This window comes from Cervus canadensis, chromosome 16, assembly GCF_019320065.1.
Source record: "Cervus canadensis isolate Bull #8, Minnesota chromosome 16, ASM1932006v1, whole genome shotgun sequence".
Classification (NCBI taxonomy): Eukaryota; Metazoa; Chordata; class Mammalia; order Artiodactyla; family Cervidae; genus Cervus; species Cervus canadensis.
In genome coordinates, this window is record NC_057401.1 from 40,463,575 (window position 1) to 40,485,877 (window position 22,303).

The following is a 22,303-nucleotide window of genomic DNA, read 5'->3' on the forward strand; positions in this document are numbered from 1 at the left end:
GCCTTTGACTGTGTGGATCACAACAAACTGTGGAAATTCTTCAAGAGATGGGAATACCAAACCACCTAACTGCCTCCTGAGAAATCTGTATGTAGGTCAAGTAGCAACAGTTAGAACAAGACATAGAATAACGGACTGGTACCAAATTGGGAAACGAGTACTTCAAGGCTGTATATTTTCATCCTGCTTATTTTACTTATATGTAGAGTACATCAAGTGAAATGAGGGGCTGGATAACTCACAGGCTGGAATCAAGATCGCTGAGAGGAATATCAATAACCTCAGATATGCAGATGACACCACCCTTATGGCAGAAAGTGAAGAAAAACTAAAGAGCCTCTTGATGAAAGTGAAAGAGGTGAGTGAAAACGTTGCCTTAAAGCTCAACATTCAGAAAACCAAGATCATGGCATCCGGTCCCATCACTTCATGGCAAATAGATGGGGAAACAGTGGAACAGCAGCTGACTTTATTTTTCTGGGCTCCAGAATCACTGTAGATGGTGATTGCAGCCGTGAAATTAAAAGACACTCCTTGGAAGGAAAGTTATGACCAACCTAGACAGCATATTAAAAAGAAGAGACATCACTTTGTCAACAAAGGTCCATCTAGTCAAGGCTATGTTTTTTTCCAGTGGTCACGTATGGATGTGAGAGTTGGACTATAAAGAAAGCTGAGCCCAGAAGAATTGATGCTCTTGAACTATGGTGTTGGAGAAGACTCTTGAGAGTCCCTTGGACTGCAAGGAGATCCAACCAGTCCATCCTAAAGGAAATCAGTCCTGGGTATTCATTGGAAGGACTGATGTTGAAGCTAAAGCTCCAGTACTTTGGCCACCTGATGTGAAGAACTGACTCATTTGAAGAGACCCTGATGCTGGGAAAGATTGAGGGCAGGAGAAGGGGATGACAGAGGATGAGATATTTGGATGGCATCACCGACTCAATGGACATGGGTTTGGGTGGACTCCGGGAGTTGGTGACAGACAGGGAGGCCTGGCATGCTGTGGTTCATGGGGTCACAAAGAGTCAGCATGACTGAGCAGCTGAACTGAACTGAACTGAACTGAACTTGGGTGTAAGGAGTTCATGATCTGAGCCACAGTTAGCTCCCAGTCTTGTTTTGCTGATTGTATAGAGTTTTTTTTTTTTTAATTTTTTCTCTCTGTACTTTTTATTGTGTTGACATGAGAAGATGAATTTTAGTTTAACCTATTATAATGATTAAATCATTATGTAATAATTAAATCAATCAATTAAATTAAAATAATAATTAAATTACTGTATATGTAAATTAAACCATCATGCTGTACACCTTAAACTTATACAGTATTTATTTCAATTATTTCTTAAACTGGACAAATTTCATGTTATTTGTCAATTTACCTTTTTTTTTTTTTTCCTTTTTGGATAATTCTGAGTTCTCAAAAACACTATTGATTTTAGACTAGACTTCCAGTTGTTACAGTTGTTCTGCAGTTTGTTCAATGATACTGTATGTTCTTATTTATATGAATTTTAAGGAACACTGTTGGGAAGTGGACGCTGGCCCCCACTAGTTAGTCCTATCAGAGATTGGAAGAGTTGGCTGTAGAATCACTTACATTTAGGCATGAAAAGTGTCCCTTTTTTCCCCAGAGCCATTTCACCTGCATGGCCTGAAGTGAGGCCAGGGGCCAAAACACAAGAAGGGAAACAAAAACCTTTCGTTACAAATTAATTGGAAGAGAGAACAGGAGGAAAAGGAGCTTCTTCACCCCTTCTCTTTACTCAAGAGATTGTGAATTCTAGTTGTTAGAGGGAGAATTAAACTCCATTTTTACTTGAGCATTTTTTAGACATAGCCAGTTCAAGCTTCAGAGGACTTTTAAAGACACAATAGTCTTAGAATTTCCTAGGACTTTTAATAATAAACCTGGAAAAATGCTTAGTCCCTTGCTGGTGGGACTCACAGTCATACACCCTGTTGCTATGCATAGTCAGGACTCTTTGAAGAATCAGCATGTGATTTCTGTGGTTACATTTTACCTGTTACTTGTAGCTGGTTTCAGTTTTTGCTAAGCCTAAGAAGGAATACCTCACCTAAAATATTAAGGGTCACAAAGTTTAAAATGTAAGCTCCAATAAATGCTTTGCTTTTGTACATGGTCTTCCCTTCTGTCACCCATTGGGGGTTGATTTGTTCCCCTTTTCTATCTGATTTTAGAAAATACTCATTTGGGGGAAATGCTTAGATGATTTACTGCCCAAGGGGAAAATAATTTATCTTTACATTGATTCTGACTTTAAAAACTTTACAGATGCTTGTTTATAAAATGAGGTATTCCCAGGAAAGAGGTTAAGAAGTTGAACACTTAGTACTCACTAGGATGTTGGTACCTCACACAATAATATGAGATGTAATAGTTTACTCAAGCAATTTAAAACCTTACTGGGGAAGTAACACCTTTCCTTGGATGGCTAGTTCATAAAGGCCAAATGCATGAGGTCTCATATCTGTTGCACGGTGACAAGGTGAAGGAGCAAGAGAAGATGGATAGAGAGGTTGAAAAATCTTCCCAGATGAGATGGGATTGAGTTAGATTCTGAAGTATGGGAAGGATTTAAGAATTTAAAGATGAGAAAGGAGAGAGTCCGAGATATTAGGAGATGTCAACAGCAATGATGAGCATGTCCCAGAGATTGAGAGGAGTCCTGATTTTTGCTGCTGGCCAAGTGCATTTATAATCTAATTGGAGGGCAGGTCACCACAGTATTTTTCTTTCCTCTGAGTTCTAATGAGAAACACACTTTTCATTTCCAGGTGGGACCCAGCTTTTCCTCTTTTGTGCCAACTTCAGCTGGTGAAGTGCTGTCTTAGCCGTAATAGCAGACTCTTCTCCAACAGGCACAGACTTATGTTAGCAGGCGTAGCATCCTGTCACTTTTCACATAGCATTTGCTTCAAATAGATGAAAAAAAAAAAAGAAGAACGTTCTAGCAATTGGATGTTTTGCAGTAGCAACAAAATCTGTGTGAGAGCTGGTCCTTCACTGTGTAGTTTCTCTCTTAAAGGTCCAGAGGTATCTCAGATTCCCCGTCCCTCATAACCAACATCACAACTTTGTCTTCTCTTCCTTTAATTCATGCATAAATAGTTTTGAGGAATAAAATAAATAGTTTTGCCACTAGAAAGAAAATGTCCTACCATTCGGCCCTATCCTGAAATTTAAAAATTTTTAAATTATCTTTTGCCTTCATGGTTTGAGAATATGAGAAACTGAAAAACCACCCTTTGAAAGTTAAAACTAAGTGGGTTACGTCAGATTCTGTTTTGAGGCACGGCTTCCTAATTATCTCGTAGGGCTCAAAAACCTTTCAGATAACAACCTAATTTTGGAAATACACTTCTTTCCAAGAATGAAAACGTGCCTCAAGGCTGAGTGCTGTTATTATAACAGAGAAGGAGAACCTGCAGGCTGTGTGTGAGGCCAGCAGCCATGGCACCGTCTGTACATGATTTAATATGTGAGCTCACAGAGTGCTCCCAAGCCCACTGTTTTCCAGTTGTTACTGTTGGCTTGGCCTCCAACTGTCACCACCAAATACTGTTTTTTTTTTTTTTTTAGTTTCCAAATACTATTTTTAATGGCTGCATGTAGCACGTCAAGGGTGTATATTGTCACCCTGCTTATTTAACTTATATGCAGAGTACATCATGAGAAATGCTGGGCTGGAGGAAGCACAAGCTGGAATCAAGATTGCTGGGAGAAATATCAATAATCTCAGATATGCAGATGACACCACCCTTATGGCAGAAAGCAAAGAAAAACTGAAGAGCCTCTTGATGAAACTGAAAGAGGAGAGTGAAAAATTTGGCTTAAAACTTAACATTCAGAAAACTAAGATCTTGGCATCTGGCCCATCAGTTCAGTTCATGACAGATAGATGGGGAAATAATGGAAACACTGAGACACTTTATTTTCTTGGGCTCCAAAATCACTGCAGATGGTGACTGCAGCCATGAAATTAAAAGACGCTTACTCCTTGGAAGGAAAGTTATGACCAACCTAGATAGCGTATTTAAAAGCAGAGACATTATTTTGCCAACAAAGGTCCATCTAGTCAAGGCTATGGTTTTTCCAGTAGTCATGTACGAACGTGAGAGTTGGACCTTAAAGAAAGCTGAGTGCCGAAGAATTGATGCTTTTAAACTGTGGTGTTGGAGAAGACTTGAGAGTCTCTTGGACTGTAAGAAGATCCAACCGGTCAATCCTAAAGGAAATCAGTCCTGAATATTCATTGGAATGACTGATATTGAAGCTGAAACGCCAATACTTTGGCCACCTGATGTGAAGAACTAACTCATTGGAAAAGACCCTGATGCTGGGAAAGATTGAAGGCAGGAGGAGAAGGAGGTGACAGAGGATGAGATGGTTGTTTGGCATCACCGATTTGATGGATATGAGTTTGAGTAAGCTCCAGGAGTTGGTGATGAACAGGGAAGCCTAGCATGCTGTAGTGAATGGGGTGGCAGAGTTGGACATGATTGAGTGGATGAACTGAACTGTAATAATAGATACAAACTCTTTAACACAAAGAAGACCTCTATATTCAGTCTTTTCAACAAGGTCCACCTTTGTGTACCAGTTTTAGAGCCAAGTGCATTACTCCTTGTTATCTGTACATAACACCTCTAAGTGATGACTACAGAATATATCTAATTTCATTTGATCCAGAGGATTCCAACAAGTACTTGGGATGAATGTTCCTAATTCATTAAATCCAAAGTCAAATTGATTAATTATATCCTCCCATTGCTTAAATCTCCTACTTCAGCTAATTACTGTCATTCATTTTGATGCTCAAACTAAGAACATTAAACATGGTCCTCTCTTCCTTACTACCGTTTATCCTTTTTAGTGTCTTCATTCTCACAGGGACTCTAGTTTATTGTGAAGTGAAAAGTGAAAGTGAAGTCGCTCAGTCCTGTCCGACTCTTTGCGACCCCATGGACACCAGGCTCCTCCATCCATGGGATTTTCTAGGCAAGAGTACTGGAGTGGGTTGCCATTTCCTTCTCCAGGGAATCTTCCCCACCCAGGGATCAAACCCGGGTCTCCTGCATTGTAGACAGACGCTTTACTGTCTGAGCTACCAGGGAAGTCCAAATTTCTTACCCAGTTAACAGCACAGACACTTCATTCTTTCTGCTATCTTGAACATAGTCTTTGTACTGGCTTAAATAAGACATCTTCTCAAAACACAAATCTGTTCATTACACTGTCTTTTCAAAATTCTTTACTCAAAGAAAAATATTTATATTTCTTGGCATGGATTATGTGCTCCTTTATAAGTTGGCCCCAAGCTACTTTATTTTTTACTAATTTTTTTTCACCCAACATTATCATGTATAGTATGCTATGAACACATAGAAATTGCCAGTCCCTTCTCAAATATTAGGTGGATCCAAAAGTAATTGTGGTTTTTGCATTATTGAAATTTGCCTTTGATATTGGAATACATTTTTAAATAAATGTGGTTATGTTATACATCATTTTAATGTACATTTGTTATTTCATGTTTTTTTTTGCTAATGACTTATTACTTGATGTTTATTTTATATTTATTTTAGACATGAAAATGATGTTAGACAGAAAGCAAATTTGAGCTATCTTCTTATTCCAATTCAAAATTGGTGGTAAAGCAGTGGAGATAACTCGCAACATCAACAATGCATTTGGCTGAGGAACTGCTACAAATGTAGAGGGCAGTGGTAGTTTCAAGAAGTTTTACAAAGGGGATGAGAGCCTTGAAGATGAGGAGCACAGTGGCTGGCCATCAGAAGTTGGCAACAGTCAATTGAGAGCAGTCATCAAAGCTGATCCTTTTACAGCTATACGGAAAGTTGCTGAATAACTCAACATCGACCATACTATGGTGGTTTGGCATTTGACGCAAATTGGAGACGTGAAAAAACTTGATAAGTGGGTGCTTCCTGAGCTGACTGCAAATCAAAAAAATCATCCTTTCTGAAGTGTTGTCTTCTCTGATTCTGTGTAAGAACAATGAACTGTTTCTTGATCAGATTGTGATGTGTGATGAAAAGTGGGTTTTATAGGACAACCGGGGATGACCATCTCAGTCGCTGGACTAAGAAGAAGCTTCAAAGCACTTCCCAAAGCCAAACTTGCACCAAAAAAGGTCATGGTCACTGGTGTTCTGCTGCCCATCTGACCCACTTCAGCTTTCTGAGTCCCAGTGAAACTATTATATCTGAGAAGTATGCTCAGCAGATCCATGAGGTGCACTGAAAACTGCAGTGACTGTAGCCAGCATTGGTCAAAAGAAAGGGCCCAATTTTTCTCTACAACGCTCAGCCACACATCATATAACCAAGCCTTCAAAAGTTGAATGAATTGGGTTATGAAGTTTTGCCTTATCCATCATATTCACCTGTGTGTGTGCTAAGTCACTTCAGTCATGTCTGACTCTTTGCGACCCTATGGACTGTAGCCTGCCAGCCTCCTCTGTCCTTGGGATTCTCCAGATAAGAATACTGAAGTGGGTTGCCATTCCCTCCTATAGGGGATCTTCCCAATCCAGGGATCAAACCCAATCTCCTGTATTGCAGGCGGATTCTTTACCACTGAGCCACTGGGGAAGTCCATATTCACCTGACCTCTCACCAACTGGCTACCACTTCTTTAAGCATCTTGACAACTTTTTGCAGGGAAAATGCTTCCACAGTTAGCAGGATTTAGAAAACGCTTTCCAAGAGTTGGTTGAATCCTGAGCACAGGTTTTTATGCCACAGGAGTAAACAAACATTTCTTTTTGACAAAAATGTGTTGATTGTAATGGTTCCTATTTTGATTAATAAATATGTATTTGAGCCTAGTTGTAATGATTTAAAATTCAAGGTCCAAAACTATAATTACATTTGCACAAACCTAATATATTGTTTTCTGTTAAGCCTTACCCCCCCTCATTTTTACTTGGCATCTCTTTTCACACATGTTAAAATTCTACTTAGCCTTTCAGACAGTTCAAATGTCACCACATCAATAACTTATTTCTGATCTTGCCCTTTCAACTCTCATTACCCTTTTTCTTTCTTCTGGCATGCATCAAGTTCTACCTTATAGCATAATTTAATAGAGGAAAATTTGGAATTCTGATCACAAGTTTAGGTTCAAGTCTGAGTTTTTCCCTATCCATGGTCTTGGACAGGACATTTAATTTCTTCTTGATCTATTCCTCACTTTTAAGGAATAAGGGAGGTAGATTTCCTTAAGTTATGAAGTGCTACAAATGTGATTATTAGTATTTGAGGAACCAGAAAATGATTATGATCTAAAGCCATGTTTGAAGGTACAATGAGTCAGAAACATTGCAATCACAAGTTTTGGTTGATTGATCAAGGGTAGATTTAAGCACAGTTAGCAGAGGGAAGTCCAAAGAATCTTTGAGTTGACCAAGTCCACCTCTTAAGTTCAAAGAGCTCTGGTTGCCACCATTCTGTAAGTTAAAATGTGTTTTAACATGTGTTTTTTGGAGATGAGCAAATCTGGGTTTATGCCAGTGTTTATGCTCTTACTTCTTTGTGATTCCGTTCCTCACCTGTAAAAATAATTCACTGGTAAGGATTTGCATGGATCTGTTATGAAAGGCACAAATGCTGTGAAATATCACTCCTTTTTGATGGTACAATTGTAGGAAATTGAATGTTTATTCTCATAATAAGTGAAGGAGAAACTCAATTTTCTTGGTATTCTGAAGAAGTGTTTCCAGCTCTTTGTGCTAGAATTGGAATTTCTCATTTTGGAGCAGTTCAGGGCAGCAGTGTGTTCATCATTGAAGGGTAAGGGGTTGGGGGCTTCTCTGGTGGCTCAGACAGTAAAGAATCTGCCTGCAATGTGGGAGACCTGGGTTCGATCCCTGGGTTGGGAAGATCCCCTGGAGAAGGGAATGGCAACCCACTCTAGTATTCTTGCCTGGAAAATTCCATGGACAGAGGAGCCTGGTGGGGTATATAGTTCATGGGGTCATAAGGAGTCGGACATGACTGAGTGAATAACACTTTCACTTCTGGTTATACTGATGTAGGAACATTCTTGATAAAACTGGATTTTACAAGGAAGTACACAGATGGACCCAGGATAAGGTTTAGGAGCCTGATTAAAATTTGGATGAGCAAAATATCCTTGTCAACAGAATATACATTCTCTATATAATAGGCACTAAATAATACCTTTCTCCCCTCCTGGCTCCCTCCTTTCCTTCCCTCTCACCCGGAAAACTTTCCGTGGAACTTAAACTATCTCTGACAGAAATCCTATGTGAAATATGTTCAACTCACCTTCCCAGACAATGATTAGAAGTGGCTGTGTTAAGAAAGACTGTGAGGCTGTGTCTGAGCTCATTGGGAAAGAGGACTGTAGTCAATTAATAACATTTGCCATGGAAGTGCCATGGGGACAGTAGCAGCCGGCAAGCAATGTGTTTTTCATCCTTGATGCGTGTAGATGACATGTGGCTGTTTAGTTCAAACAAATGTTCCTGAAATGGTTCAGAGGCAGCACTCTGTTAAATATAGACACAAGGGCTTAAAGTCTCATCTCAAGACCAAGGATACTGGCCTGATTTTGAAATCATGGGCTTTTGTTGTTCTTGTTAAGACTAAAGAGGCTGATAACTGAAATCTTCAATGAAACAAAGTCACCAAGTTATTAAGCCCACATTGGATTGTTGTTGCTCATAGAATGAATGCTGTTTTTTTAAAATATACATTTACCTTCTCTTCTTCAGTTCCTCAGTCTGAAAGCTAAATAGATAATACTTTTGAAACCCAATTGCAACATAATAAAGTGACCTACTGCTAAACACCATTGTGGTGTTAATTTTTAGAAATATTAAATACACTTTTTAGAAATGATTTTTTTTGTGATTTCCCTTTGACCTGTAGGAATATTTGCAGTGAATCTCAGTCTTTCCTTACTGTCTGGATAAAAGCTTCTACCCCTCTTGCCAGTTCTTCCTAGAGCTGATCCAAAGGCTGAGGTTAATAAATAAATAGGTGTTCTTTTTCCAACCTACTCCCCAGGAAGTGTATGAGAATTTATTTATTCTGTATGGTCAAGAGCAGATTTCTGGTATCTGAGTAGCTTAGGCAAAAGCATTCTCTCTCTCTCTCTCACTCTCATTTTCTGGTGAGGAGGACAGGAATATTTAAATTTCCAGAACAGTTACCTTAATTCTTTTCTGTGTTTGCTCTAAAAACTAGTCTGTGGTGGTGGTTTGCGAGTGACAGTGTGTGGATGTTTTAGTTACTACCAGGTGAGACTCAGTTTCATCTCATTCTCTCAGGACCTTAGGGGATCTTTTGCTACACTGCTCAAATCCCCTCTTGGCTCCCCTACATTTGTTAAACTGAGGCGCAGAGATTACAGTTAAGCTTAACACTGCATGCTGCTCTAATGCTGATCATTAACTGCCTGTCCAGATGGCCCCGGCTCTCACTGACAGACAGTAAGTCTAAATTGTTCATCTCCAGTGTTGCTTGTAGACTGCCCAATATGTTTACTGTGGTCCATTTACAGGAGGGTGACATTAAGCAGATCTGATGCTAGCATTCTGGCACTAGTCCTGAGGAGCAAAGTGGCAGATCCAGGCAGGAATGTGGAAGACTCAGTAAATGAGTAAGTTGCACCCGAAAGCACCAGTGTTCCAATGTAGCCGACTATTTTAGTCATCTGTCAGACAGGTAGGAATTCAAGCTTAGTGTTCCATTCATGCTGGCCTGGAGAAGATTAGCAGTGCAGCAACTGACACCTCAAACTACTTTCCTTTAAGTCATGGAAGCAGCAAGCAAGCAACAACAGAAAACATCAGTCTCACACCTACCTTAAGGTCATTCTCATAAATGTCAGTCATGCTGAGACCAGTGGGGTTTCTGGAGACGTGTCACAAGAGACTTACAGCTCACTCACATGCAGCTTAAAAATTGCATTCTCCTTTTAGAAGTTTTGTGTTAATGTCTACTCGAGCTCATAGTTCTTTCAGTTCCATCTTTCTGCTGGCTCAGCTATCAACTTATTCAATGTTTATCTTTATTTTCTGTTCCTAAGAGTGATAAATGCTAATACCAAAGGTAACTTTTCTCATTTTTTTTTTTCTTTTGAAATATCAGACAGTAAGCACTTGAAGGTGCTGAATAGCTAATTAAGAATGCACCGTCATGTTTTGTGTGGTGACATCAAATCTCTTAGATATCAGAGTGCCAGTTATGTGCAAGGCACTTGGCTTCATGATATCATGGATCCAAGAAACTAGTCAAATTCTTCCTATCAAATAGGTTTATATGAAAATCACCTACCCTATTAATCAAATACATTGTAGGTATTCTTTTGAAACCCCACCATATTGCTCAGTTTCTAGAAAGCCATTCATTTCTTGGTAGTCAGCTTATAACCGTGAACTATAAATATGTGCAATTTAAATAATTCAGGCTGCCTTTAAAAGGATGAATTGAAGAGTGCAGTAGGAGAAACAAGAAGACCCTGATAACCTTGTGTAATATAGCGGATGAGAAGCACACAATCCAATGCATTGTATGGAGGCGGAGGAGGATGGGAAGGATCACTGCAGGCTGATACCATTATTGTGGTCTTTTGTAATGTTACCTGTAGCTGGTAACTTTCTAGATCTCCTGGGCTTGAAATATACATATTTATTTTTCCTTTGGAAACAAAGGAACACAAAATACTTCAGCTTCTCCAGGTATATGGAATAACAATGTTTTGTAGTTACTCTTTTTTATGACTCTAGTATATTTCAGGGCAATGAAAATCAGCCTTACGTATTGGGAAAGAATTTATAATTTGAGAGGAAGCAAATCTAGATATGAAAGCAGCAAGATAATTTTCCTCTAAGGTTTTCAAAGTTCCATTCAGCCTTACCGTTTGATAGCGGTGGTGATGGAGACAGTGTTCAGGGTGTGTGCTTCAAGCCCCTGAAATGATCCTCCTTTCTCTGGACTTCAAAGTATAGAAATTGTTCCAGCCTCCTTTTCTACTTCAAACCACACTGTCTGGTGGTCAGACTTTGAACTCTGGACGAGAATAGAATTAGCCTTCAGGAACTTTGGGGGAGATTTATAAAATAAGCAATGAACATTTCTCTGCTTTCTAAAGACTTTTTGCTACCATTCCAATAACATCCCTGGTGGGCTATAATAAGCATAGTTTAAAAAAAAAAAATCTCTCTTGGATCTCTACTGCCCCACTTTCTGGTTTTGAACAGCTACCCAGGAAACTATTATCTCTGAAATGGTTTCTATTCTTATGTGAAGAAGGCAAATATGGGAAGGCTTCCTTAGTTTCCTCTAAAGGTAGGATTAGAATGGAAGAATACAAAAATGAAGAGACAATTTAGGACTTTTCGTCCGGTTTCAGGTTTCATCTTTTTAACTTGACTATGTGTGTTTAGATAATTTATTTTTTTTAACACGTCAACCAAAAATTAATCAGTTGATCTAAGAAAGAAATGGAAATTTTTATTCAAGCAAATTTGATGATTTTAACCCAGGAAGGGCATCTCAGTTCTGAGAACTGTTTTGCTGGTTAGAAGTCAAGGCATAGTTACATGATTTTTGAGACAGAGGGCTGTACATTAAATGATGTATTATTGACAGTTTACACAATCCAGATCTAAGTGTTACTGTGGCCCCTTATAAGATCAAGAAGGAATGTTGCCTTTTAAATAGCTGTCTTGTTGAGGATAGAAGAATGTTGCCTTTTATGATTGTGAAACTGTGCAATTCAGATTGGGACTTGAACCCATGGCTTTTAATTGAGATCCCACACCTAATCTCAGGACTTAAAAAGCTCAGGTTCTTTATGTCTCATCGCAGAAAGAATTCAGTGAGAGACAAAGTGATGGGTAAGTAGTGGATTTAGGTAGAGATATACATTCCACAGACAGAATGTGGTCTGGCTCTAAAGGTGAGGATGGCTTTGGGAGAAACATATGCCACAGATAGAGTATGGGCATCGCAGAAGGCAAGAGGCCCTGAAATATGAGTTGGTTAGTTTTTATGGGCTAGGTAATTTCATAGGATAACAGGTGGGAGAACTATTCTAATTATTTGGGGGAAGGTGTGGAGAATTGGGCTGCATGCATGCTAAGTTGCTTCAGTTGTATCCAACTCATTTCAACCCCATGGACTGTAGCCTGCCAGAATCCTCTGTCCAAGGGATTCTCCAGGCAAGAATACTGGAATGGGTTGCCATTTCCTTTTCCCAGGAGATCTTCCCGATCCAGGGATCGAACTCATGTCTCTTTACATCTCCTGCATTGGCAAGTGGGTTCTTTACCACTAGCGCCACCTGGGAAGCCAGGAATTGGGCTGCTGCTCACATCTTCTATGGTTGACTTCAGAACTGTCATAGCTCCCGTGGATGTGTCATTTAGCATGCTAATGTATTAGTGATTGTGTGTGTGTGTGTGTGTGTGTGATCTTATAATGAGGTTCAAGGTCCACTGGGAGTTGAATCTTCTACCATCTTGGACCTGATTGGTTCTAACCAGTTTTTGTCATGTCCTATGACTAACACTTGCTCTTTGGAAGGAAAGCTATGACAAACCTAGACAGCATATTGAAAAGCAGAAGCATTACTTTGCCAACAAAGGACCATATAGTCAAAGCTATGGTTTTTCCAGTGGTCGTGTACAGATGTGAGAGTTGGACTATGAAGAAGGCTGAGCACTGAAGAATTGATGCTTTCAAATTGTGGTGCTGGAGCAGACTCTTGGGAGTCCGTTGGGCTGCAAGGAGATCCAACCAGTCAATCCTAAAGGAAATCAGTCCTGAATATTCAATGGAAGGACTGATGCTGAAGCTGAAATGTCAATACTTTGGCCACCTGATGCGAAGAAGTGACTCCTTGGAAAAGACTCTCATGCTGGGAAAGATTGAAAGCAGGAGGAGAAGGGGGTGACAGAGGATGAGATGGTTGGATGGCATCACCAACTCAATGGACATGAGTTTGAGCAAGCTTCAGGAACTGGTGATGGACAGGGAAGCCTGTTATGCTGCAGTCCAAGGGGTTGCAAAGAGTCAGACACTACTTAGTGAGTGAACAATAACAACAGCAATGGCTATGTCATTTTTTAAAAGGCTATGCCATTCTCCTGTAAATGGACTACAGGAAACATATTGGACAGTCTACAAGAAACAGTGCAGATGAACAATTTAGACTGACTATCTGTCAGTGGGAGCTGGGACCATCTGGACCAGCAGTTAATGATCAGTATTAGAGCACAATTAGTGCACTGTCCCCTTTCTTCCTCTGTTTCAGTTCTACTTGTAAATATTTCTGTAGTCTACTCTCTATTTGTATTCTATCTCTATTTATATTTATTTTTATATTTATATTCTATCTCTATTTATATTCCCACAAGCATTTGTTTATTTATCCAACACAGTGTTTATTTATTATGAGCTTACTATGTTACAGACACTTCCAGGTAGTTACTGTGCCCTGAGTGCTGCTATCTCAGTGTCAGCGATGTGCTGAAGTTGGTACACCTGTGAGCATCTTTTCCCTGCTCACTGTTCAGGGACATCATATTGAGGCTTAAAAATGGCAACAAATCAGTGTCCTTCCCCTGGAAAGCCAGATATTGAATATTGCCAGCATACTAGTCACATCTCTAATCTCTCACCTCTTATCTCAGAATAGTCTCCTAGTTGGAGTTCTCATTTGGTGATTACCCCCTGAACAGTGACAAGACTGTGATCTTTTTAAGATATAGATTTGTATGTCTTTTGCTCCTTTCCATCATCAACAGTTGTAAAATAAAAAAAATCCTTATTTTGTTATATGAGACCCTTGAACTGCTTGCCTTGCCATATTCATTTCCTATTACTGTTATATTTTTACACTCTGTCAGTACTATATATTATATAGATTCTGAGTAAAACCACTTCTTTCTTTCTTTTTTTTAAACCTACTTATTTCTGATCTGATTTTTATACATACTGATCACAGTGCTTAGAATACTTTCTTTTTTCCTTCTGGTAACCTCTAATCTTCAGATTTTAACAACTAGGTCAGTATTTGGCATAAAGCAAGTGAGCATCATATTTTATCATTAAATGGAATGAACATTTATTTAGTATTACTTCTTTTAGTAAGCATTTCTGGAGTCTCTCCCCCTCCTCATTACAGAGAACATGAAATTCTCTGTTATAATACTCCTTTCATTATCATATGTAGAAATCCATGGTCACATGTAACATTGCATGATCAATCCATTAGTTTATAAATCTCTTTCCTCTATTAGGCATTGAGGTATCCATTTCAATCAAAGTTTTGAAATTAAGTCCATTGCAGAATAACATATGATTAACTGCAATCTTGTGCATTGCCTATTATGCACTTCTGTTAGTAAGGATAAGAAAGGTTGTGCTGTGATAATAAGTGAAGTGCAAGTCGCTCAGTCTTGTCCGACTCTTTGTGACCCCATGGACTACACAGTCCATGGAATTCTCCAGGCCAGAAAACTGGAATGGATAGCCTTTCCCTTCTCCAGGGGATCTTCCCAACCCAGGGATCAAACCCTGGTCTCCAGCACTGCAGGCGGATTCTTTACCAGCTGAGCCACAAGGGAAGCCCAAGAATACTGGAGTGGGTAGCTATCTCTTCTCCAGTGTGATAAGAAACACATCCTTAAGTTTAGTGACTTTATTCCGTGCTTATTGGGGCAGTTTTCTAGAGCCTCTCTCCTCTCCACAGATTTTTCAGAATCCAGTCTGCTTCTGTATTTTGAGGAAACTTTATCTGTGGCTTCCAAGGTAGCTTATCAGTGGGGGAGAGATGAGCAGGAAGCATAATATCCCACATGTCGCTTCTTGAGGTTCATTGACTATAACCTAACTCTGGGGAAGTTTTGGAAATATGGGACTGAATGTTGATGTTTGGAGAACATTTACAGTTTCAGCCATAAAACATTAAGGATTTAGTGAAAGGAAAATGTCATTATGAGATGGCAGAGTTGGGGGAAGTTTTATGGTAGAAATAGGACTCAAATTGAACTTGAAATGAGGTTAGAATTTAGATAGGAAAGAGAGAAGGTATTCTATTCATTTCTTGACCTAAAATGTAATTAAATTCTGGCTTAATTCCAGATTATTTTTTTATTTCTATATAACTTTCAGGTTCATAATTTTATTTATACTGCTTGATTTTTTTAAAAAAAATTAGAATATAATGAAAACATTTATTTAGTTTAATTTAGAATTCTCATTAAAAACTCAGCAGGGGGTTGTGGTTACTAATTAAAGACTATTAGATTAGGTAACACTGATATTTAGAAGTTTGGAAAAAATGTCATTTCATGGAAGACCAGTTATAACAGCCCTGGTAAATGCTGGGTCTTCTACATAAATAGTTCAGTGTACATTTTGCTAGATGTAATCTTGCATCACAGAGAAAATATCTGTCTCCATTTGGAGTCTTAACACTCCACATCTACTTACCAATATAGCTAGTTAAGCTTTGGTTTGCCTAACTAGACCATTTTCCAGAAGGGAGCAAATCATAATGCCGCTTGCTTGTATTGTGCTTTCAGATTTGCAAAGCAGTTTCATATTCACCATTTGCTTTGATTCTTTCACTAACCTCTTGTGCATAGATACCATTGAATCCCATCTTACAGATTAAATAATTGAGATTAACTGAATTTCCCAAAGTAATAAGACAGATGATTAATATTAGAAATGGGACTGAGATCCGTATTTTGGGACCTAAGCCAAGTGTTATTTTTAAAATACCATATACCTACCTTTTTCATTACCTTGTTGATGTTGATAAAATCAAACTGTCCTGGTTCAGATTGTAACTGAGGTTCCACGAGGAAAACTGATTTTTCCAGAATCAAATATTATACTAAAATAAATATATCATTCAATACTGGCCACAGTTTAAAGAAATAACAAAAAAATTAATTGATAGAGGGAAAATAATAACAGATTGAAACTCTTTCTCAAATTAAGTCTTTATTTCCTCTTATTCTAGTTTCTGAAAACATTTTATATAATTTATATTTACCTGAATTATAAGTTTCATAACTACATCTGCTTGTTTGTATCATTTTTCATTATTTATTCATTAAATATATTTTGATCGTGTATGTTGAGCACGACAGTAGACACTGGAGATCTAGTGGGGAATAATGTATAGTTCACACCCTCAGAGAGAAGTTATCAGACATTGCAGCAACTGTGAAGATGGGATGAATACAGGAGTAGTGAAAGAATTCATTGAGAGAGGACCCCATAGAGTCCATCAGGGATAAGGATGCCTCCTTGGAAGTGTCTGGAGAAGTGGGAAGGATTTTAGGTATGTGCCAGAGATGCCCCCGGGGAGACAGCTTCTTGAAGAAGGTGCTGTGCCAATTCTGTTTGGAGGCCAAAGAAATATGAAACTGTGATATAGTTCAATATTGTTAGGTATGCAAATGTAGTTATCATCTACATATAAGGATATTAAGAAAAAGGAGCAAAATGCTTTTAATAAGGAAAAGGGTAGTGGTTCTGAAATTCTAGTTTGCATCGGAATCACCTGAAGGTCTTGTTAAACTAGATTGATGCCACCACTAGAGTTTTTCTGATTCAGTATGTCTGGGCTCAGGATTTGCATTTCTAACAAGTTTCTAGGTGATGCTGATACTATAGGTCTGGGGACTACAAGTTGAGGAGCACAGTCATGGAGCGAAGGATTAGGATTTGAGTGTCAGTGACATTCAGCTGTACTTTTGCCATTTGGCATTAGCGTACATTCTTAAGGCAGTTAGTATTTAATACAAAGGTGCTTCATATGGTACTGAATGAATAAGTCAATGAATCTAATTAATTACCCTCCTTTGGTTATACCATTTATGTGGATATATGACTATTTCAGATTCACAATGAATACAAAAGCCGTAAAGAGATGACATCTGAAAAACTGCAATTGGAAGAATTTACTAGATTTACTGGCTGTGTATCCTGACTATATTTTTAGGGCAAGTGATTGAAAAAAAAAAAAAAACTTCATTTAAAAATAGAGAAGAGCTCACTTGGATATTTATAACCTGACAGGTTAAAACTAGCACAACATCTGAATGGGAAATTGTTGAGTCTTAAAACCTACACAGGCATTTTCTAAAAACTCAATGAACTAATTCATTTGAAATTCCATTAAGAAATATATAGTTCTGGACAAGAATTCTTTCAGCAGGGAGATCTTTCTAAAAGGGTTAACATGCTAAATTATCTACCACCTTTAAAAAAAAATTAAATTCTATTAGAAGGAAGCTGTATTTCCATGAGTAAAGCCTGTAGAAACTCCTTCCCCTAGGTGTTTCCTGGCAACAGCTAGAATCAGATGGAGGGAGGTAAAATTAAAAGTCTTGGCTTTTACCCAGACTCTGCTGCCTTTAGTACCTTCTACCCAGGTTCACTTGTTTAAAGAGTCTAATTGGGCTGGGAGGAGTCAGAGAGAAAGCCACCATTCCAGCTGATGCAAGGGCAGTAGTTCCCAGAAGCTCTGGTTGTGTTGGGAAGGGAATGTCTATGGTCCTAGGTCCTGATCTCCTTAATTGAGCAAAGCTTTATGGGCTGAATGAGTACAATTTGGAGGACTGCTTTGAAGATGGAAGGGCAAGTCTTGGAAGAGTATTAAAATGGTAGAAAACCTCTACTTGAAACAAGGATGGGGCATCAAAGAGATAAATGAGACAAGGGAGAGAAGAAAAAATTCTGGGTTCTTTACAATAGGCCAGAGAATTTATAAGCATGATCTCATTTAATCCCACCAGCAATCCTGTGAGATTGATATTAGTATCTCCCATTTACACAGGACAGTACTGAGGCTCTGAGTCTCTATAGAGCAAGTATCAAAGCTGGGACAGGATTCTAGGTCATTTGACTCCAAAGTCTAGCCTCATTTCACCGTACCATGGTATGGCGAAGTCAGACATGGCAGGTGTATAGCTCAAAGATGATTATTGGAGATAGAATGTGGATAGATAAAATACTGAAAGAAATTTGAACAGTTTTCATGATAGTCAGACCCTAACTCTTATTTAAAGCAGAAAAATAATTAACTAAATTATTTGTATTGAATACATAAAACCCTCAGTTTGCTGGTCTCTTGGAAGCTGTTCTTCATTTATTTCCTCTGCTCCTCCCATATATTTTGTAGTAATATTCTGGATCTATTTAGTACTCGAAAGGCCTGAACTTGAGTGATCTGTTATTGATTTTCTAAAGACACACTCATAAACCAAGCCTTCTCAGCCACCGATGAACTGCCACACACTTGCGTGGTACCTCTCCATCTCAAAAGGTGGTTTTTTGGGACTGCTCTTTGGGGATGACCTTTTGACATTCTCCCTGACCTTCCAACAAGGTCTCATTCCTAGCACATCTAATGTCTAGTGCAGAGTGACAAGACCACTTAATTTGGCCGGCTTTTTAAGGAAAAATTGTGAATGACATAGTAAAAGAATGAGATGAACCCTTCCTAACTAACTGCTTTCTTCTTCTACCTTTTTTTTTTTTTTTTTGCATTGGACTCCATCTGAACACAAATAATGCTCCTTTGCCCTCCTTTCCTTATTACCTTGCAACCCAGATAAAAGTGCCTTATGGAATAAAAATCCTTGACATGTTTCTGAGGGAGCATCTCCCTTAAACAATTAACCTTGTAATTTAGGAGGAATCTTATTACTTCAGTTTCCATATCACTAGTTTTAAAAAACATTTTTAAAGGAATGTCACCATAATATAGAGCGTGGAGCTTTGTGCATAAGCATGTAAATCATTTTTGTAAATAGCTATTTCCTAAGGATGAACAGCAATTTGTGCTGGGTGGGAGGTAAAGCAGATTTCATCATTTAGTAGTGTGATACACATACTTCTCAATTATCAGTGCTAATGGGGACAATGATAATAAGGGTAATGGAGTCCATAAGAAATCCATGGTGGAATTTAAATCAGTTCTTTTTGCTTCTTAGGAGTGATGGCAAATATTTTGCTAGAGAGAAGTTTTAGATTGTTTATAGATTTCAATTTCTATTCCTGTTCCTCTTATTTCTCAACAACTTAAAGGAATACTTAAAGAGACAAGGGCCTTGTTGAATTTTGAAAATAAAATTATTTTAATCAAACTGTTTATGAATATATAATACCCAAACAATAGCCTGTTTTTCCCTCCACTGAATTGAATAAATATTGGCGTTAGATGAACAAAGTAAACTCTAAACACTTTTACTAAAATTAGCAGGGCATTTACTGGAGAAAATTCTGATGTTATCCAGAAATGAAATGGGTTCAAATGATTGAGATTTCCCTTAAACTCTTGTGAAGAGTGATAGCTGCAGATAGTAGGGTATTCACCGTATTCATTGCCTCTTTTCCTATTTATATAAAGAATGTAAAATAAAAGACTCAGACTCCTTCAGATAAAACTTCTCTATGCTGCTAATTTGTTTTTTCTATGTACAGAAGAATGACTTTATTGGATAGCATAAGTATTTAAAATATTACTATGACAATGTTATAGAAATTAATAATTTAAAGGATAATAAAATAAAAACCAAGATACAAGTGAGTCTCCTCCCTAATACCACATCTGCCTTCTGTTCCATTCACACTTAACTTTAACAGACCACATCTGTTTCAGTCAGAATCACTTTCACTCCTAAGTTCAGAGATGCAAAGAGTTTCCCTCATGTAACTTGGGCAGAAGATAGCTTCAAACAGCTTTAAATTCGAGATGCCCTGACGCATCTCCTGAAAACTCCCGTGTGTTCAAAGTCTCTTGTTCCAGTCTGTTCCCTCTGGCAGCAGATCCGTAATTAGGAGTTTACCCCACACACAAGCTAACACCTTTCTAGAGAGCTGTCTTCTGCTATTTCTAGCAAGATTTCTAATTTGCTACATATTTTTATCAGCCACATCACTAAGTTTTCTTCTCCTTCCAAGTCAGAACAGGAAGATGAAGAGAAACATAATAGCCTTCTATCTTCTGAGCAGAACAAACCTTTCAGTGTTCTGACGGACTTTCAACAAAATTTCTTGAGTGGTGAAGGTACTATATTAACCTCATTTTGTACTTTGCAATTTTTCTTTTGGATTTCTCTCACTTTGTTTTTCATGAGTGATTTAACACTGAATCAGTTTTCTTTCCTTGAAGTAGAATTTCCAGAAGTGTTTAATATTCACCCAGATTTCTTAAAAGGAACTTTTCTTAACACTTCATTATATAAATATGTCCCGAGTGCCTACTGATGCTAGGCAAGCTTATAGAGACTCTTGCCATATAAAGCCCAGCTGTCCAGTATGGTAGCCACTAGTCACATGTGGCTCTTGAGCACTTGAAATGTGTTGGTCTACACTGAGATGTACAGACTCTACACATGGACATCACCAGATGGTCAATGCCAAAATCAGATTGATTATAGTCTTTGCAGCCAAAGATGGAGAAGCTCTATACACTCAGCAAAAACAAGACCAGGAGCTGACTGTGGCTCAGATCATGAACTCCTCATTGCCAAATTCAGGCTTAAATTGAAGAAAGTAGGGAAAACCACTAGACCATTCAGGTATGACCTAAATAAAATCCCTTATGATTATACAGTGGAAGTGACAAATATATTAAAGGGATTAGATCTGATAGACAGAGTGCCTGATGAACTATGGACGGAGGTTCATGACATTGTACAGGAGGAAGTGATCAAGACCATCCCCAAGAAAAAGAAGTGTAAAAAGGCAAAATGGTTGTCTGAGGAGGCCTTACAAAGAGCTAAGAAAAGAAGAGAAGCAAAAGGCAAAGGATAGAAGGAAAGGTAAACCCATTTGAATGCAGAGTTCCAAAAAATAGCAAGGAGAGATAAGAAAACCTTCCTCAGTGATCAGTGCAAAGACATAGAGGAAAACAATGGAATGAAAAAGACTAGAGATCTCTTCAAGAAAATTAGAGACACCAAGGGAACATTTCATGCAAAGATGGGCACAATAAAGGACAAAAATGGCATGGACCGAACAGAAAGCTGATCGCTGAAGAGCCGATGCTTTTGAACTGTGGTGTTGGAGAAGACTCTTGAGAGCCCCTTGGACTGCAAGGAGACCCAACCAGTCCATCCTAAAGGAAATCAGTCCTGAATATTCATGAGAAGGGCTAATGCTGAAACTGAAACTCCAGTACTTTGGCCACCTGTTGTGAAGAACTGACTCATTGGAAAAGACCCTGATGCTGTGAAAGATTGAAGTTGGGAGGTGAAGGGGACAACAGAGGATGAGATTGTTGGATGGCATCACCAACTCAATGGACATGAGTTTGAGTAAACTCCAGGAGTTGGTGATTGACAGGGAAGCCTGGCATGCTGCATTCCATGGGGTTGCAAAGTGTTGGACATGACTAAGCAACTGAACTGACTGACTGACACTGAAATGTGCTATAAATGTAAATTTCCAGTGAATTTTGAAGATTTGAAATGACAGAAAAAACTCACTAATAATTTTCGTACTCATTACATCTTGAAATGATGCTTTTGATATTGGGTTAAATAAACTATACCACTAAATTAATTTCACTGATTTCTTTTCAATTTTTAAAAATATGGGTACTACAAAACTTAAAATTACACATGCAGCTTGAATTTGTGGCTTGTGTTACACATCTACTTCTCAGCACTGTTATAGACAGCAGCCCCAACACTGTGAAAATGAAGTACAGGATGCTCTGACAGGAGCTGCTATTCTGGCCTGGGCTTGCAAAAAGCAAGAAAAGTTATCTGCAAGAGATCTCCTTCAGATGTGTATCAGAGGACACACAGGGTTACTCAGGTGGAGGAATACATCGAACAGGTGTGTTCCAAAGTGAGGGGGATAATGAACAGAAAGACAGAGGGTAAGGTGGCCAGAACTTCGGGTATGCATTGGGGACCAGAAGATGGTGACTGCAAATTTAGAAGAATCTATTGGTTCAAAACATGTTTCTCTTAGGTAGTGTGTCTATATCAGAGATTCTTCTGAAGTGTCAAAAGACTAAAGATACCAAAAAGAGAGGAGAAGCTTACCTTTTCCCTCTCTGATTCTGAGAATTGTTGGGAGAAAAACCCAGAAATAAGGGGCTCTCAGCCTCACAGAGCCCCACTTTCCTTCACTCATGAGGATGCTTAAACTACTTCCAAAAGTAGGAGGGAAGGTGAGACTCTTGAAGTTTGGAGAGGCGAATGGCATGCTTCCTTAATAGCAGTTCCCCACAGTTCTC

The 22,303-nt window shown here is 38.6% G+C and overlaps 1 long non-coding RNA gene across 1 annotated transcript; it reads right to left on the reverse strand.

The window, feature by feature from the left end:
• Positions 1-626: 626 nt before the first annotated feature.
• On the reverse strand, positions 627-21,219 carry LOC122454422. Its single transcript, XR_006273383.1, has 3 exons — positions 21,075-21,219; positions 2,028-2,033; positions 627-661 (listed from the first exon to the last, which is right to left on the reverse strand). It is a non-coding gene; the product is annotated as an uncharacterized LOC122454422 (long non-coding RNA).
• Between the last annotated feature and the right edge of the window lie 1,084 nt (positions 21,220-22,303).